Genomic DNA, 15,579 nt, shown 5'->3' with positions numbered 1-15,579 from the left:
GAATTAATTTATATTTAACTAAATAAATATAGAATGCTCATGCATTCGCCAAATGCATAAGCATTCTGAAAAAAAGGGAGATGTAGTGTAAACAGCCCACAATTTCAATGCCAAATGAGTAAACCAGTTAATATGCTACCCCGTAACAAAAAGTGCCTAGATTTTAATCAACACAAAAGGGGCATTCGCTAATTGTTGCTGACAGAGCAATTCACACGATTTAATACAGATATGTGTACAACGCACGACTAAACCAAATTTGCATTCAGGTAAATTTGCTGACATTGCATTTCCCACAGATGTCACAACTCAACACAAATATGTAGGTACATATTTATTTGTGTCGATTTGTATGTAGGTATGTAAGTATGTATAATTAAAGTAAATATCTATGTAAGAATATATTTAGAATAATTTAGTATAAATAAGCTAACAATATTTAAATAAAGATTAATTCACTCATTCGCACTTACACCTCACAAAACAGACAACTCATTTCCACCTTTTATACTGGTTGTAAAATTCGGCACCCAATAGTATGTCAATCTTGTCAGGATGAAAAAATGATGGGCCGGCAGTAATGTTTCATCCTTAAATATTGATATTTTGTGAGGGTTGAGGAGATATTATGTGAGGTAACACTGCTGCCGTGTGGTGAAACTGCTGATGCGTGAATGTGACGCAATATTGACTCGATGTTGCACTTTAGTGTTACTTGAGCCTATGCCGTTGATAGAAATTGATGACGGTTTCGTTGAGATACCCAGTCGCTTAACCACTCTCTCCGTAACAAAGTTCACTTGTGAACCTGAATCCTAGATTGCACGGCACTGAACTTCTGTCCCATTGGCCCTGACTTTCACCATGGCAGTGCCGAGCAATACATACGTGTATGTCCTTGATTGTTTTGAGGTTGCTAGCGATGTACCTTCTTCGTTTGGAGCTGTTGCTTTGATCGTTACAGGTTTGCCATTTTTGAGCTCATTTGATCCTGATAATTTTGATGTGTCTTTGCTTGTAACTTCGAAATGCAACAAGGTATTGTGTTTTTTGTTGCATTTTAAACAACTTCTTAGTAAACAGTTCTTGGAAGAATGTCCGGCTTTGAGGCAGTTGTGACAAAACTTTTTCCTTTGTATGAACTCAAAGCGCTGATGGAGATTGTTGGAGAAATTGTATGCAGGGAAACAATTGGTGCTTTCCCTGTTTACACATGCTGCAAGCGTCGTCGTTGTTCTTTGCCGTTACTAAAGTGCATATCTTTTCTTGTGGGAGGGTAGTTTTGACGCCCATGGCTTCCATGGATTGGAAGTGCTTCTCCAGAAATTGCAGAAACCCTTGAATTGTTTGTACTTCACGTGGTTTTGATAACGATTGCTCGTAGCGCAAACTTGTTGGCTGATCTAATTTTTTGAGTAGCAGGTGCAGCAGCAGCGGATCCCATGTTGAAGTGTTTATTTTGAGATTTTTTAGCACTAAAAGACACTCCTTCGTGGTTTCAGGCAGCTCCTTAATGTTTTCTATAGATGCGCCGCCCGCAGAACTAAGTCACTCTTTTATAAGTTTACTAACGAGAAGGCGTTTATTGTTATAACGCTCTAATAGCACGTACCAGGCAGCCTCGAAGTTTTCTTCTGTCGAGGCAAAATGTTTAATGAGGTTTCCAGCCTCCCCCACCACGTGAGTCTTCAGATAATACATCTTTCGGACTTTTGATAGTTGTTGTTCCATCAAAAGTTTAGAATAGTTATCTTTGTCAATGAGACTGATGGATTTTTGTAGGGGCCTGAACAGTGCATTGCATGCAAGTCACTCTCCCCTGTGTAGAAACTGCCCCGAACTCTTTCCTGCAGGGATAGAAATTGACTGATGTTGTAGCTTTCTTGAGTTGAGTCCTCGAACATTTCATAGATTTGGAAATGAATATCCTCGATGTTCGTCCATAATTAGTCAGGCGCCGGTTGGCATCTAGGTGAAGCTGTGTCATCTAACGCACGTTGCAATGATGCCGTCATTACCCCTTACCTGCGTACCAATTTAATAAAGCTGTTTGCTTCTGATTGTGGTACAAACGGCTGCTGGGGTTGTTTTTTCATTTGGACTACTTGGGGTTGGGTTTCTGCCGCCTGAGTTTGAGCCAACTGAAGGGCTGCCATCTCGAATACCTGTCGGTATTCTGAAACCACATTCGCTATGGAGTGGTAATACTCCTTGGTGAAATAGTCGTAGTCCATAGGCAGGGTCAACCGAATTTGGTTATCTGTGGACTCACATTTCACCCATTCATCCTCCAACCTTCTCAGCCTTTCTTCATAGTACTCTGCATGTTGCTTTCTTGCTGCAGAGTTCTTCTTATAGTTGTGCATAATCGCTTCTATATTGCTGCCTGTTGTTTTTTGTTGGCTTACTAAATCACTGAAGGCTACCATTATTTGTCTTCGGGGTCACCAGAATGTTTTGAATGAATAAGGTTTATTGAATTGTTGACTAAAAACTAACATCAAATAAAAATATGTGGTTATTTCTATTAATTCTATATGTGGCTTCAGGCACGCCAAAGTACCGGACCGTGGTTTTATATATGTGCGGATGCTCCGGTCACACGCTTTAATTGCAACCTAAGCCCAAATTAAAATCACACGTTTGATGAAGAAAACGGACGAAATTAGAGATGCATGTATGTACACATGTAAATATGTATGTAAGAACAGATCAAAGTCACACGTTTGTGAAGAATGCAGCCGAAATTAGAGATGAATTTTGTAAGTTGCATTGCATTCCTCCCAAACCGTGAGAATTAAAATATTCATGTCCGCGTCAACAACGGCGATAACTCCTTTTCATCTCACCCTTTAGTAGCAAAAAGTAAAGTAGCACCCCTCCAGACGGTAAGCCTCCCTAGGTTATAGCTCTGCGGAGCAGTTCTCCTCTCAAAATTAGTTAAGCACATCCTAACGTCACTTCAGCTCACAGGGAGTAGCTTGATCATGTGGACAACCCAGCAGATATGTGCACTCGAGGATGTCGACCCCAGAACTTGATCGACTGTTCACTGTGGTGGAATGTCCCAAGGTGGCTCGTAAACACCCTTACCGACTGATAGCCATCATAATGACTCACCCCAGAACAACGACGGATAGAAGCCCTGCACTCACTGGAAAATTCTGACTTTCTGAACCGGTTTTCGTCATTCGCTCGAGCATTGAGAGTCCTCGTTTACATCCGCCGATTTATTTCGAAGTCCAGGAGTTCGTTGCTCCCGCTCAACCCGGTCTTGGACGAAACGGGATTATTACGCGCAAATGGACGCCTCGCCTATGCATACCTGAGTCATAACGAAAAGCATCCTATAATCATACCCGACAACTCACGTTACTGCGCTCTCTTTTTGGACTTACTCCACGCGACCCTCTCCATGCCGAGAAACAACTAATGATCCGCATGGTTCAACAAGAATATTATATTCCCCGCCTGAAACAAAAGGTGAAAAAATGCATATTTCAGTGCAAGAAATGCACTACTTATAAGCAACAAATGAAATTTCAAGTGATGGCCGCTCTACCACCAGAGCACCTAACTTACTCACTGCCCTTTAATACCACTGGAGTAGATTTTGCAGGGCCCTTTCTCGTAAAAACGTCAACTCTCCGACGTGCATCATACGCCAAAGCATACGTCTGCGTTTTCGTATGCTTTTCTACCGAAGCCATACATCTCGAAGTCTGTTCAGACCTCACCACTGAAGCTTTCAAAGCAACATTCGCCCGGTTTGTGGGCCGTCGAGGCATCCCCTCACAGATTATGTCCGATAATGGTAAGACATTCGTAGGAGCCCAACGTAGCCTGCAACGAGAGTTTTCCACATTTCTCCAGGAAGCCGCCGAAGACATCGAAAGCAAATATGCTATCCACGAACTCTCATGGCAGTTTATCCTTCCGTACGCCCCCCACATGGGAGGATTGTGGGAAGCAGCAGTGAAGAGCTTTAATGCCCCTATTTCGGTATACAACTCAACTTAGTTGAGTTGTAATTAAAACAACTCAACTCCTGTTTGGTAATACGAATTACAACTTATTTCAGTTGAAGTTGAATTGAGTTGCCAACTTCAGAAAGTGATGATTTGACAGATAAATGAACAGCTGATAAATTTGTGGCGGAAATTTAAGCATTTGCAAAAGTGATTTTGTTATTAAAAACAAAAAACCGAGCAAAAAAAGCAAAACGGATATTATATGAAATCTCTTTTACAATGGCGAAAATATTGGTGGTTGACATGTCGCGAATACGGAAAACATTCGCGTGATCATTCCAATCCCTTGGAACTAACAAGCACCAAGTAAGAAAATGTTTAAGTGACAAATGATGAGCTTCTTATGAAGTTATTTTGCAGATTTGAAAGGGAGCATTTTGCTCATTACTAAACAAAATTAAGGACCATTTCCGCATACGCGTTGGTATTTTAAAATTATGCGCCACACTCCGAGTCCTTGCTGACAGCAGCTATCAAATATGCTGTGGAAATGATTTTGGTGTTGGACTGGTTTTAGATATTATTGAGGAGCATTTTTGTGCGGCCACCGTGGTGTGATGGTAGCGTGCTCCGCCTATCACACCGTATGCCCTGGGTTCGCACCCCGGGCAAAGCAACATCAAAATTTTAGAAATAAGGTTTTTCAATTAGAAGAAAATTTTTCTAAGCGGGGTCGCCCCTCGGCAGTGTTTAGCAAGCGCTCCGGGTGTATTTCTGCCATGAAAAGCTCTCAGTGAAAACTCGTCTGCCTTGCAGATGCCGTTTGACGTCAAGATCCACAAAAATAATGGATCTCTTTTATTCGATTGGTATGCCAAACCTTCGTCATCGGGACGGATGATCAATTTCCTTTCATCGCAGCCCTTTAAATATAAATTAAACACAGGGAAAAATTTCGTAAACAAAGTTCTGTCTATAAGCCACGAACAATTTCACAATGCCAATATCGAAAAAATATACCAAATATTAAGAAACAACAACTACCCACATAACATGATACAAAATCTAATACAGCAAAAAACACTGAGAACAGAAACGAAACATACCAAAGCACTAACATCGCAAACAACGAATTCAACGAAACAATACTACAGCGTTACATATATCCCCAAACTTACTGAATCTGTTCGCAAAAGCATGAATATTAAGCCGAACATTACAATAGCACATAAATCCAACTGCACCCTATCCAGCATATTTACAAACACAAAGAGCCCCATCGATATACTACAACAAAATAATGTTGTGTATGAAATCAGTTGCATGGGAAACAAACAAGTTAACGAAAATTGCAACCGGGTATATATTGGGACCACAAAGCGAAATCTGAGCGTACGACTAAGAGAACACGAAGCTGACATACAGAAGAAAAAGAACAACACTGCGTTTTCACAACACATAACATCAACTGGACATACAGCTGATCTCGCGAATACCACAATAATAGACAAAAATAAAAGAGGAAAAGTCCGATACACGTTAGAGAGCCTTCGAATAATGCAAAAAAGGGAAATCACGATAAACAAGAAGGAGGATACAGAAGCGATTGCAGCAAGCTATCTTTTATGGTTATAATATTTTTATGTTTAGTATGACTATGATACCCATTGCAAGTGGTACCAAAAATTTTTAGAGTTAAGAAAAAATATCATGTGAGTGATATTAATTTTTGTTTACGTGTATATATGTATGTGCGTCCTTTTTGTACCTCAATTAGTATTAGCTTAGCTAAAATTGTTGTTTTGTGACAACTTATTGTTGTTGATGTAAATAATTTAAAAAATCACCAAAAACTAATGTAATTATTTCCTATGTTTTATTGTTAAAAATAAATAGACTTCGCCCCTGAAGAAGCTAGGACGGCTAGCGAAACGTAGGGCCGCAACAGTGGAATAATTACCATCTTTTTATTTCCTACTGGAACCCACAATAGGTCAAATAGCCTAAAAACAAAATATTAAAATTTATTAAAATTGACCGGAATAACCCAAATACATGTAGATCCCGTCCGGCCAATTTGTAGGGAAAATCAAGAGGAGCATGACGCAAATTGGAAGAGAAGCTCGGCCTTAGATCTCTTCGGAGGTTATCGCGCCTTACATTTATTATTTTTTTATTTGTGCGAAGTGGATTAAAACCCAAACAGCAAAAATTGTATTTTACTCTAAAACAGGAGTAGTGATTAGTATCAATGGGACTCACGTTCGCATAATTTCACCTATTTTGGCTGCATCCGAACTTCGGCCAGACCCGTCCAACTTCGGAATGGCGCTCCATAAAGTCAAAAAGTTATTCAATGTAATCCTTCGTTTAAGCGTTCTTTTTTCTATAAATGTGTACAAAACTGTTGATTATTGTTTGATTAAAAAAGGTTTAACTACCTGCTTTAAATTTGTGGTTTTTTTTTGGTGGCGTTTTATGAGCCCGTGCACCTTCTAACTCTTATCAAAGGTGGTATCAAAAGACGCGTTTCGATCTCCTTTTTTAGGATTCGAAAGCGGAAATTAAAAATTTTATTTTTGTCGAAAAATATTTACAAAAACTTACAAAATGACTCGAGAGTGTCCGAAATATGAGGCCCGTTCCACAGTTTTTTTGCACAGAACATCTTCCTGCGTTGGCGGCCTTTAGCCGCGATTTGTAAAAATAACCCTGGGTGGGTTCAACGCCTTTCTGCATTAGTGTGTACAAAAAATCTGGCAAAATACAAGAACCACATGAAAATTTGAACCGAAAAGATATGATAGAAATTAAATTTTTAATTATTGTTTTCGGATTCTTAAATTGGAGGATGAAACGTGTCTTTTGATACCAACTTTGAAAGTTTTTGTTAAAAATTAGGTGGTGAACCTCTTGTAAAACATTACATTTTTTCAAAACAACTGCAAAATTTAATGAGACAACTGCTAGTACTCAGTTGTAAAATTTTGACGTCTTTGACCAACACAAGGTTGTAAACGGTAATGCCACAAACAGTTGTTAGACTAGACAACTCAACCGACATTTTTTTTTGACAGGTTGAGTTGTAATCTGTAATACCAAATTGCGAAATTTCAATCCAACCAGAGTTGAGTTGTAAACGGTAATAGGGGCAAAAAATTCACTTAAACAAGACTCCTTAGTATAGGTGTAGACCCTTGCAGAAGTAGGCGAACGAGGCAACATAGAGTATAAAAACAGCGCAAGCTGAGGACTAATCAATCAGTTTGATTTTAACACGCTATACGTAAAGTACGCGAATAATTTGATTGTTATGTACTACTACTAGATTAGTATTGTCAATAAAGAACATTTTGTTATACTGAATATTTGAGTTATTTATTCGATAGTCCAGCGCCTCGAACTATAACCAATTGTTAAATTAATTCCAGAGTTGCAGAGGACAAAAAGGACATGTCCAATGGAGTGAATTGAAGATCCAACAATCGAAGGTGTTGAAGAACCGTGGATTGAAAACAACCGGCAATAAATCTGAACTTCAAGCATTACTACGAGAGGTTTTGGATTCCCAAGGAATTAAAAACAGAAACACCGCAGACGGTGACGAGCACAGATTTGAACATGATATTGGCTGCAATATCTGCACAGACGCCGACAATGTCATCTCAGTTGCAATCGCGGCAGACACGTTTAACATCCAAGATCACAGGATACACGTATGACATCGAATATTGAAAGACAAGAAGTACAATATCTACAAATATGGCATCTCAACTGGAATCACAAGATACACGCATAACATCCAATATGGAAACACAGCTGAAAGAACAGAATACATATATGGCATCTCAACTGAAATCGCGGCAGACACATATTTCATAAATGACGTCACAAATAGCATCCAGGATTGAAACACAGGAGGCCCCGAAATGTCGGCACAAATTTCAGCACAAATTTCAGCACAGGTATCATCGCAGATCTCTACACAACTTCAAGCCCGCATGGACGGAAAATAATGCAGTTTGAGGAAAAAATAGAGGTCCATCCTTTGACGGTCTGTTCCTTTCAAGGTCTTTTAGCTACAGTTTTATAAGACCACAGCAATGAACAACTGAAGTTGCCACACAATTCGTGGCGTTAAATCTGCTGCAATATTCGTGGCTTAAATCTTACAGACCATTATGAAGCGCTGATGGGCGCAGTGGCAAGACGTTACGGAAGCGATCGCAGGAGGCAGATATACCAAATTGAATTGCACAACCGATTCCAGGGGCCCTATTCGCTAACTACACAATAAATTGTGTAAACTTTGAAATTCTGATTCTGTAAAGCGAAACTGTGAACAAAAAAACTCACTGATAAAAACTTCGTGAGTTTTCTTGGCAGCGAGTATACACTATTCTGACATTCAAAACTCATACGCACTGTTGCCGAATGACTTTTTTGTTTTCATGGCGTTTGATAAATATTTTCTCACTGACATAAGAATTTTACATTCAGCGCTCATTCAGCAAAACAATGTACACAATAATTTACAGAATCGCATGTAAATTTAAAGTGTAAATTGGGTGTGGAAATGAGTTTTCAATGAGTGTACATTTTTCAGTTTTTCACAGTTAGGGAATTGACCCCCAGAAAGCTAATGAGACATTGCAAGAGTTCGCGTTGGACATGCAAAAATTGGCTCATCTCGCAAATGCAGACTTAAGCTAAGGCCACATTAAGCGACACTACGTAGCACTGCGCTTCACGGCAAAAAATTCTTTGCCTGTACAATTCTAAATATTCCCATGGAAGTTCATCTTCCATACATTTGTTTGTTGTTTTATGAGTAACTCTATTAAGGCTTTACCATTTACTTAGGCAACAATTTATTTCAAAAAGAAAACGCTATTAATATGAAAAAAGATTTGCCTTCTTCGCCTAGCCACGCACCAACATGGCTTCCGCAAAATGCACAGCACCACACCAGCGCTCAATGCCATAAATACTCCGATTAATTACGGACAAAATCAGGAAAACCCCCATCAAAGGACGGTGCTCGTGGCACAGTCAACCACGACACGCTACTCCAAGACATAGATTGCTCACACCTTGCCCTTTGTCTAAAAAGATGGACAGCTAATTATCTGAATGGTCGGCAGGCGTCGGTTCAATTTAGGAAAAAATCTCAAAACCTAGGAAGACTAAACAAGGGGTATCACAGGGTGGTGTCCTGTCCCTGCTTCTGTTTGATTTCTACATATCAAATCTCCCTTCCCACCAGAGGAGTTACAATTATTTCTTATGCCGACGACTACACTATTAGTGCTACAGGACCTTGCCCTTTAATTGATGAATTAGTTTCTAAAATAAACAGCTATCTCCCCGATCTTTCCAGTTTCGTTTCCCCGCGCAACCTGGCATTATTTATTTATTAGTCTACAAATTTTACAATTAATCGGACAAAATACAGTTACGGATTACAGATAAATTACAGAAGCATACAAAGTGAACAAAGTTTATATTATCAAATAGTATATATATTATTAAATTAGTTGTCGGGATGGACTGCGATGCCGAGCAACGGGAATTGTTTATTAGTGCTGTCGAAATGGATGTGATTTCGAGCAGCTGATGTATGTATATTTAACACACAATAAGTAGGGCTGAGATGTGTGGGAGGTTGAAAAGGACGTGATTCCAAGCCACCCTCTCAAATCATGGCGTATTTAGAGTAGTCAGTAGATATTGTTTTATTAGTGGAGTGAGGCACACGTATCAATGTTTCTGCAGTGCTTGAGATCAGTACACAGACAACGAAGAAGTTCGTGCATTTCAAAATTCGATCTGCATATGCTTTTTTTTCATTTTGGATGGAAGGTTGGAAAGCAATCGTTTCCAATCCTTTACTTAAAAGTAAAAGTTATCGTTTGAACTATTTAAGGTAATTTTTAAACAATTATGAGTTCAAGGCAGTGAGTATAAATTTTTTTATATGTAAAGTGTGTCACAAGTATCAATATTATTGCAGTGATTATTGAAATCTTGACACAGACAACGAAGAGGTTCATTCATTTGAAAATTCGATCTACATGTAATTAAATATAGCGGTTGGAAATACCTAGAGGGCCTAAAAGGGACATTAAACATAAAATCGCCAAGCGGAAATAGATTTAATAGTTTTACTATGAATAAAACACCATGCATCTCCCTACGGCTCTGTAACAGTTTTAACCGGCTGCAGTAGGGCGGTAGATTCCTTGATGGATCCCAGGCCAAATTATTTAAAGCAAAAATTCCAATTTTTCGCGATATAACGCGAGTTCCAGATAATGGACGCATATTCCAATATAGGTCTTACTAACGATAAAAAAGAGTTTTAGTTATATACGGGTCATTGAATTCCTTTGACCATCTTTTTACGAAAGCCAAAGTCCCTCTTGCCCTATCCACACACGATTCGATCTGTAATTTGAAGTCCAGTTTAGGGTCCATTATAACGCCAAGATCAGTAAAGTATGTGACTTCCTTAATGATACAATTGCCTATCAAGTACTGATGGGATTTAAAAGACTTTCTCGTAGAATTTTGTGTGTGTTAGTGCAGTCGGGCGGCTTCGTGACACAAGTATTTGTTGTCGGCTACACGTTGATGAAAATCAAAAAGTTTTGATTTTTTCATTTGGCGCTTGCTTATTTGATAGTCGCGGGGTGTGGTTGACAAAACAGCAGTGTTGTATTTAGTTTGTGTCGACATTTAAAATGAACAAGTGCGCGGAAGAACAGGACTTCATATTAAAATATATTGAAAATTATCAATGTTTACCAGCTTTATGTAATGTAAAGCTTTATTTATTATTTCATAAAATTTTTATTAATTGTTTTATTATTTAATAAAAGTGCTGTAGTTGCAAGTAAAAAAATCATCATCCGATGACGACATATTCACGTCCGAACGCTACGGTTTCTCAATGCAAATGTTGATTGATGGCTTTTTATTTGATAGTCGCGGGGCAAGCGTCAAATACCCGACACGCACACATACAAAAATTCAGTCAATCTCGTTGTAAATCGCAGGAGGCCTTTATTATATTTATCCTCTATGGTACAATTATATTGAATTATTTCTGGCAGGCATTCGGTTAAGTTAGACGGCCCATACATGACACAAAAGCCATGCGCAAATATAAAACGACGGAATTTGTGCAAATGAAAATTTTGACATACACGGCTCAAAAACATTGCGCAATATTCATTTTTAACGTAGCGCAACAAATGAAACATGTGTTTTAATTGTATAAAAAAGGCACTAATTGTATAAAAAAAACACTATTTATTTTCCACAGTGCTGGTAATTCACAGTATAAGTCGAAAAACTCGCACCAGATGCGTTTATTTTCCATTGTATTTATAATATATATATTTTAGCTGCAAGACCATCTCAACTCATTGCAGCACTGCGCAATATTCATTTTTCAACTAGCGCAACAAATGAAACATGTGTTCTAATTGTATAAAAAATTATTATGTATTATTAAATTTGTGTAAATTCCTGTTACAAACTAGAGATGGTCCTTACGCCTTCGATATTAACATTTTTAAGCAACAATTACTGATGTTATATTATCAGAAACCAAAGGTAAACTGTGTAACATTCACCACACACGAAGAAAAAAGGATGTGCAATATTTGCAGCCATGCGTAAATATCAAAATCGTTTTGATTTTAGCGCAGTTCTCTGCGCAAATAGCGCAACCAGTGCACACACCAGGTAAATCCTTGTGCAAATTGGTAATTGGCACAAGGATACTTGAGCCGTGTAATTCGCGTATTAGCATAACGGGAAAATCTTTGTTGCTATTGTTGTTTCGGTTGAAAACGGTCAATTAGGGTTCTGTGAAGGGGCGTTAAGATTGAAACAGGGTCTATGTACTCACAAAAGTGTAGCTGTGTTCCACAACATTTTAATTTTATATCATGGCGAAAATTGTTCAGTTCAGAATTATATTCCTCGTGTTCCAATGACACATGAACCAGATACGGATAGAGATTTAACATGCAAATGCAACAACAATGTGATCCAAATGGTTCATGTGTCATGAGGAATATGTACAAACACACACCAAACTGGCAATTTATACCAGTTGGGCAATTTATTACGCAAATTATCATATAATAAATTGTAATAATAAATTAGCAATTTAAAAAAAATTGCGTGACAAATTGTTCCAAACTGCAAATGCAAACTTGTAAAGTGTCTTTATTGAGTAGATTTAAACGTCAGTTATGCATGGCTCAACTATATGGTTGGCTCATCTCATCAGCTAATCTGATTTTTTTTCATTTCACTGGTGTAGAGACTGTCAAAAGAAGATGGCAAACTCAAAATTAAACTAAAACATTGAACACATTTTCTTACAACACACACAAATTTCAAAGTTTTATGCTTTCATTCCATTCCATTTGCCTAATTCCAATACACACATTTTAACAGTCTGAAATATTGCTGTAGAAATGAGCCAACCAGCTATCAAATTACTATTGTGAAATTACCTTGTATGAACACCACACAATTTAAATCGAAATTGCCTCAATTTTTTTTTCTTTTTGAACGTAGTAAACATATTCCACACAATTAGGATTAAAAAGCATATAGAATTAGTATGTACCTAAATGGTGAATAAAGGAATAGCAACGAAAACGCAATACTTAGAGACCAATTGCAAACCGAGCAGCGGGCAATAATATGGCTGATTGGTTAAAGGCATCTTGTCTTTACACTAGTATAAAGTATGAATGTCCGCGATTTTGAGTTTAATACTCAGCTGATGAAGAAGTGAAATTCAGAAACATGTCCTAGTAATCATCGCCGTTTGCAAAATTTGCAATTTTTCTCTTGTAACATTTCTCGCTAATTAAATACAGATTAAAAATTTAATTTATTATATGAGGTTATTCCTCCAAGTCTAAAAAGCATAGAACACGTAGGTAAAATATTTTCTAGAATTTTGCTGAATTTATGTATATACCCAAGTTCATTATATTCGTGTAATGCAAGAATCCGGTAACAGCATTTTTAAATGAAAAAACAGCAAAGTTATTGACAAAAAATGTATCATATACTTAAACTTTTTTTAAATGCATATTTTGCCTGATCTTTTGGTTTATTTCCACTCACAGCACCGTTTTATTTGCGGTAGACTTTCTCAGCGCCAGAAATTAAGGCGGATTTACACAGACGCTTTGGTTTTCGTGCATCGAACTTATGCTTTGGCACCAAAGAGGATAAATATAATAAGAGCCGTCACTCGTTATTTTTTAGGCATTTACCCGATGTAAACTATGAAGTAGTCGCTACTTTTTTTTGGGCGAGATGTTTATAAATGTTTTCTATACATTTTCATGGGGTATTTGTGTTTATTTTTCCGACTGTATTTAATTAATTATTTAAATCTCTATCCAAAAAACACGTTTGCATAAAGTGGCAACACCGCATGGATAAATGGAAGGCAATTCAAAAATGTCCCTCATAAAACAAAAGTAGCGACTACCTCACAGTTTACATCGAGTAAATGCCTAAAAAATAACGAGTGACGGCTCTTATTATATTTATCCTCTTTGTTGGCACTATGTGTAATTTTGACGCTTGTCGCTTAGTGTCCATTAAACGGGGCGAGGCCACTATTAATACAACAACAAAAATAATGTGAAAAAAGCGTCAGACGCTCGATATACGAAAAATATGGCACAAAGCGCCCACGTTTTCGCAATTCTATACGGCAGCATGTGAGCCTATGTCAGCTTCGACAGAGTTGGAACAATTTAATTCAAGAAACTGACCTCATAGCTACGAAAAGAAGGCGACGGGGAGCCTTAAACGTCGTCGGCAATGTGGCTCATGCCCTCTTTGGAGTTTTGGACTAAGACTATGCGGAACATATGTCCCAAACTATATCTAACGTCAAGGAAAATGAAAATATTTTACAAATGCTCATAAAAAATCAAACTTCAGTAATAGATTCAACAATCAACATTTTCAAGGAGAGCGAAACCAACACAATGGCAATATACGAAGATTAAATTCTATTGAAGATGAGAATTCTAATTTAAGACAATCTCAATACGTCATGTTTTTGGCGATTCAACTCAAAAACCTTGCCTCAGATTTGCAACGAATAGAGACCGATCTAGTTGCTGCTCTCACTCACACCCACCATGGAAATCTAAGTCCACTCATTCTCACACCAAGGCTAGTTAAGGCTAGAAGTCGCCAGCATTGTTTACTATATAGTTTGGCAGCTTATTTCGAGGTTATGTTGCGAATAGAGTGGAAGGCACTCGCAGGCCGTGAAAATAGGCACTCGAATGGAGTGGAATGAAGAACAGTAGGAAGACCAGAGTTGCATGACCCCAGCGCATGACCCCAGCGGGTAAGGGGGTCAGAATATACCCGCGGTAGGTATGCTTGTCGTAAGAGGCGACTAAAATACCAGATTCAAGGGGTGTGTAGCGCAACCCTTCAGGTTGCCAGCGCAATATATAGCTTCTCCAAATCCAATTGTCAACCTCACCTATCCGCGGCGAATCCTGTTTCACTAACAGACGAGGCTCTGGCGACCCCAAGCTCCTCATGGATCTTTGGGGTGGGGAGGGAGGGGATGGCCTGAAGGTTTAATGTGGCCACATAAATCGTTCCCGAGATGGTCGGGCTAGCACCTTATTGGTGCTGTGGTACCGGAGCGTACCGGATCTGCATCCGGCAAAGGACCATCACATCGATAACACTCCCCAAAGCCTTCGGGGAGCAACCTTATCGCCACAACAACAACAACAACCAGAGTTGCATTGGATCAATCATTGTATCAATATGAAAGATAAATTTAGAAAAAATAATTAAATACTTGAGTATAAGCAAACATTTTCTTTCAATTACTGCAATTAAGGTGTCCTAGATGCTATATATTCCAAAATTATAACATTTTATGTCTGTTTAAAAATTTAACTTCAATTTCCCTAAGATTTCCGTAATATGGCCATTAGTGATGTTTGTGTGTGTGTGCAAATTTTGAGCGATCAGCTGTTAGTTGCGCTACTTGGTAAAGTTTACAATGGTCGCCAGGATTAAGGGATATCTTCCTACAGGACGCACTCTACCAGTTGACGATAATGAGTTAGTAGAACTGTACAAGATCATGGAGATAAAGGGCGCTGCAACAAATGGAAGGATTGTCTTTGTCGCTGAGATACCTTTAGTCGACCACGAACGATTTGAGCTTTATAAAGTCATTCCCATCCCCACACGGATAGGAAACACGACGATTGTAATAAAAACAGACATTGAATATTTGGCTGTGAATGACCACAGAGATTAGTATGTGGTCCTAAATACATTGAACTTCAATAAGTGCGCTACAATCATAACCGATTCATTTCTTTGCCCATCCATACAAGTCCGTGTCACCCGAGATTCCGGCAGCTACTCCTGTGAAGTAGCTATTTTCAATAACAAAACTTCTCCAGATCGCAATGTCGGTCACGTCCAAGGCAATATATCCGTTGTACCATTGAACACTAATAACCGGTGGGTATACGCAACAACAGAACCCATAGAAATGACAGCAGTATGT

The sequence above is a fragment of the Eurosta solidaginis genome, chromosome 3 (genome assembly GCF_040869045.1).
Source record: "Eurosta solidaginis isolate ZX-2024a chromosome 3, ASM4086904v1, whole genome shotgun sequence".
Lineage (NCBI taxonomy): Eukaryota > Metazoa > Arthropoda > Insecta > Diptera > Tephritidae > Eurosta > Eurosta solidaginis.
The sequence above is the reverse complement of the archived record's forward strand: the minus strand, read 5'-3'. Positions refer to the sequence as shown.